Source organism: Vicia villosa, linkage group LG3 (genome assembly GCF_029867415.1).
Source record: "Vicia villosa cultivar HV-30 ecotype Madison, WI linkage group LG3, Vvil1.0, whole genome shotgun sequence".
Classification (NCBI taxonomy): domain Eukaryota; kingdom Viridiplantae; phylum Streptophyta; class Magnoliopsida; order Fabales; family Fabaceae; genus Vicia; species Vicia villosa.
In genome coordinates, this window is record NC_081182.1 from 140,768,277 (window position 1) to 140,773,551 (window position 5,275).

Consider the following 5,275-nt stretch of genomic DNA (forward strand, 5'->3'; position numbering starts at 1 on the left):
TTTCCACTCTATTTTTGCTCTTCTTCCCCTTTTCGTGTACCACTTGGACTTGAGATCTTTCTTCAATCCAAAGCCAACCTAAAACGATCACCAAACGAGATCAAAAGCACCTAATAGACAAAGATAAATGGCACAAAAACAAAATGCATACAAATAAACTAGAACTAGATGAATCAAAGAAAAACACTTAAAAACAACCACAAAGTGTTACCAAGTATGACGATCTTATGCCAAATTCATGATGAAATTTAGTATAAATGGTGTCCAATCAATTCTGCTTAACAGCAGATTTTCTTCTTCATCCTTTGAGAGTTTCTTCATGGTAGGCATATGATGTATATTTAAACATTTAATCATCATTCACATAGTGTACGTTGCCACTAATGAAGCAATTTAATCAGTTTGTAAGCTTTCACGTCCAAGCTCTCCATTTCCATCTTTCTTTACACAGGCATGTTTTTAGTGTATTACAACACTGTGAATCGATCACATACGTAGTATGCGTTGCCTCTTGTATCTTCTGATGCGTGTCTTCATATTTCTTCAGTTTCATGATCATGCTCAACTACTTCATCTACAGATGAACAGATGCATTATGTAGATTCTTTCTTCTTTTTTTGTGCAGAATATATCTTTTGGTTGCACACTTTCTTCTTATCTCCATGGATGATCCTCACTGGATTTTTTCTTTTTCTCTCCAGATCCATTAAGGGATGGATGATCACTTACTCTCTATTCTGGATATACTAATTCCTCACTCTGTACAGGATGGATGGATTCCATACACGATGGTCACTCCATACACATCAAGTTTGAAGATTGGTTCTTTTTATAGCTTGATGAGTGGTTACCATTAGAATGTAGCTGTTGCAATCTGGTTGAGTATGGATTTGAATGCTTCGTATTGATTGGCTGCATGTGTCAGAGCCGTTGCAATCTTGTGGCGTGCTACTCTGGTTTTTCTTTCTTCAATGTGTTGCATGTAGCTTTCTTCTTCTTTTAACCTTGGGAGTTGTTCCTTTTATATGTTATAACCGTTTGCACGTGATGATGTTTCTAACAGCTCTCCCTTTAATTCTCAGATCTTTGTATTTTATTCAATTTTGTATGCTGAGTTGTAGATTCTTCATTTGCTTGTACATGACTTCTACTGATGTTTGTATCTTGCATGTCATTTCGTTGTAGCTTCAGAACTTGTGACTTCAGATCTTCTGTTCTTTCTGCATGCATGATCTTCTGATGTTGCAAAGTTTCTTGCAGCTAATCTTTCTTGTTCGTTTCCTTGCAGCTTTTGATGTACTTTCTGATTGAGGCTTGTTGTGTGTAAGCATTGATGTTGCTTGTCCTTCTGACCTGTTCTTAATCAGAACATCTGATGAGCTTCGCCAGTCTTCTGGATGTAGTTGTACTCTTTTTCTGATGAATCCTGTATAAGATTTATAACATAATATCTGCACACTAAATGAAACTATTAGTAATAAAATTGTTACTCACAAAATATATGTTCGTTATCATCAAAACTAGATTCTAAACATAGATTCTCAATATTGTTCTAACAACTTTAACCTTAAGCCCATACCTTGTTGCTTCTGAACATAAAGCTCCACAAAACCAACAAGAAACCTCCTAAGATTATAGGAGACATCCTAATGTTCATGAATAAAGCTTGCTAAAGATCTTAGAACCATAACTTTCAAGATTTCTTCACCACGACGCAAACCAAGTCAACTTGATATTAAGACATCCTTTTGATCATATTTTCCCCCCACAAAACCACAATTTTTGCCTATACATAAAGCCCCTTGCCTCTTAATCCAAACACACAACAAATAACAAAGTCACTCTCTCACTTGAAAGCTCTAAAATTCAACTTTGCATAAACTTGGGAATTATGAACTCCAACCAAGTTCTTTGCAAACATAGAATTCAAACACCTTCCATACACCATATCGAAGTTGCCCAAACACTCACATTTCATGTGTACTTGCTTTAAGTTTATTTTCTATTTTTACTTTTGGCGACTTGCAAATTGATTTGAGCAGAGCAACCTAGGCATTCTCAAGGCAGTTCAAGCATTCCATTAGCTTCAGAGGGATCCCAGAAATCTATCCAGATCATCTCATAATTTCTAGAAATTGATTAAAGGGGCATTGGACTCTCTCCAATTGGTTAGTTGTCTTCTTTTTCTAGTTCTACCATTTGTGCATCATTTTAGAAAAACTCGATTCTATTGTGTTTGTTACAATGTGAGGATCAAAAACCCTTAACTAGTTTCCATTTATCATTGCTATACATCATTTAATTTAGGCTTAAATACACTTTTAGTCCCCCTATATTGGTATTTTTAATATTTTAGTTCCCAAACTAAAGAACCCAACTATTAGGTCCCCCATTTTTAAATAAGGTGAATTTTTTATGGTCCCTTATCACTTAACAGATATTTTTAATGACATGGCACCTCATTTGCATAGTTGGCATTGAAATAAATGAGGTGGCATTTTTTATTATTGCCACATCATTAAAAATATTTAAAAATTTATTATTTTATTTTCTTAATTTTTTCTTTATAAATATTTAAATTTTTTTATAATTTTAATTATTTTTTTATAAATAAACTAGAATAATTTATTATTTATTATTTAATAAATTATTTTATTTTATTAAGTTTTTATATAAATAGTTTTTGAAATTATTTATTTATAAAAGTTATATTTTTGGCCTTAACCCCACACTCTTTGAAGGATTTCTCAAGCCCATAAGTAATCAATAATTTCTGTTTGTTTAAATTATATAAACACTTAACATTTTTTTAGAGAAAACAATGTGGGACTTTACAACATAAAAAATTTCCACGGCACAAAGTTTGGCAGCCAGCCAAATCAATACTCACTATTCCATTGTAGTTACTGTTCATCATTACCTTGATATTCATCATTATCGCTATTAGCACTTAATAAAGGTTACTGTTCTGCTCTGCACGCTTACGAAGCATGAAGACATTAAAGTAGTAACTCAATATCTCCTTTTTGCTTCGTGACGGAAAAACAATGGAGAGATAATTCCAAAAATTCTTGTTGGATGATGCTGGATTATTATAGACAACCTTGTGAAATAGATGTTCATCCTCTATTGTCCACCTATCAGCAACTTGTTCTCCCATGTCAGCAAACCCCAATTCATTGAATTTCTCAATCCCAAAGGTTTTAAATAGTTTATCTCTTTGTTCCATTATATGTTGTCTTGCACATCTTATAGATCCCCTGTATTCGCAGCTGCAATCTGCTCTTCTCTTTCCAGCTTCATCATCAATGGTAAATAACTCCATCTGAGGCATATGGATTATACAGGTCCCCATCATTCTTTTTTCAGCTTCATCCCCATCACAAACAGTGAGGTTTGAATCGAATACAACATTAGAAGCTTTTGGCACCCATGGGGGAACATCAACTTGAAATATAGTGGCCTTTATGGACTAAAGTACTCATGAAAAAGAGGAAGATGTATAGGTTGTTCTGATCGGTAATACTTTGGTTTGATTCCCAGCAATGTACATGAAAGTTTATTTTCTTTAATTCTTATGCTCATTTATGTGAAAGATGATACTATTATGAAAGTGGGGAATCAAGAAAATAAGTAGAAGTAGCTAACATAGCATTGAGCCATTTGATTGCTGGTAACTTTCTGGAATCTTTAGGCAAGTAGCTAGAACACCAGCCCCATATCGTTTTCTCTAAAAAAAAGCTAAGTGTTTATATAGTTTAAATAAACATCTTTCGTTAAGTATATATGGGCTACATAGATCATCCAAAGAATGTGGGCTTTGACTAAAATACATCTTTTAAAATTTAAATTAAATAATATCAAAACCTATTTATTAAAAACTTAATTAAATAATAAATTATTCTAGTCTATTTAAAAAAAAACAATTAAAATTATAAAAATATTTAAATATTTATAAAGAAAAAATTAAGAAAATAAAATAATAAATTTTTAAATATTTTTAATGATGTGGCAATTAAAAAAAATACCACCTCATTGATTCCAATGCCAACTATGCAAATGAGGTGCCATGTCATGAAAAAAATTTGTTAAGTGATAAGGGACCATAAAAAAATTCACCTTATTTAAAAATGGGGGACCTAATAGTTGGGTTTTTTAGTTTGGGGACTAAATTGTTAAAAATACCAATATAGGGGGACTAAAAGTGAATTTAAGCCTTTAATTTAATTTTGAAAAATTAGGGTTCATGTAGTTTTTTGATAAATTCTTGGGCTACAGTTAAAATAAATTGATAATTGATACATGTCTGAATTCATGATGGAAAAATACACAACTTTCATGTTTACAATTTTCAAAATGATTAAGAAATGAATGCTTTCGAATTTGGAACCATGGCTTTGTCTTCAGGTTGAAGATGAAGTTGAAAATTAGGTTTTTTAACATAGTTTAAAATATATTTAATGATTTGTGCTTTAATAAACTGATGTATAGCTACCCCAGTGGTAGAGCACGCGCCTTATTGTCACCTATGAGTCCATGGTCTGCGGTTCGAATCCCCCTCGTCCCAGACCTTTTGTGTATTTTTATTTTTTCGCCATTTTAAACATGCTTTGATATTTTATTCATTGAATACACATTATGATCACCAAAAGCATCTGACTAGATGGTCAGTGTTTTGGCTTGTGAAGAGAAAGACATGGGCTCAAGCCTCCTTGGTAGCATCTGTCATACCCTAATTTTGACCCCCCCTGAGATGTCATACCTCCAAAATTTTCATCAACTTCAAAACAAATACTCAGAGCAGTCACTTATTCATCTGGTACTTAGTCGAGGATGTTCAGGAACAAAAGAGCTCAGGCAAAGGATCAATCAATAAAAGGGATGGTCTCTAACACAACCATAGGACTCAAAAGCTTCATTCTATTCACCTATGATTGATTTGACACCCATCACCTGGACTCAGGTTTGCTTAGTTCACCAGTCTAGGGTTTTGAGCCCATCAGGGACTATAATCAGGGATCACATTTGGGAAACCCTAAAAATCTCCAGGGCATCTATCAATTGGTTCAAATATCTTCAACTGGTTCATATGACATTATCCATTGGGCATTACACTTCAATTCAAGATCTTCAGTCATCAATTTCATTTGGTCGACAATTAGGGTTTTTGACCTAATTCACCAAGATAGTTGACTTTTTAATCAGGACATGGATCTAAAACTCAAAACATGACTCAAGGACTTCTATTACCTCAATATAATCCTTTCACATCATT

The 5,275-nt window shown here is 33.2% G+C and overlaps 1 pseudogene; it reads right to left on the reverse strand.

Annotated features, from left to right (window-relative positions):
* Positions 1-2,888: 2,888 nt before the first annotated feature.
* Positions 2,889-3,710, reverse strand: LOC131656739 (AT-rich interactive domain-containing protein 2-like; annotated as a pseudogene).
* Between the last annotated feature and the right edge of the window lie 1,565 nt (positions 3,711-5,275).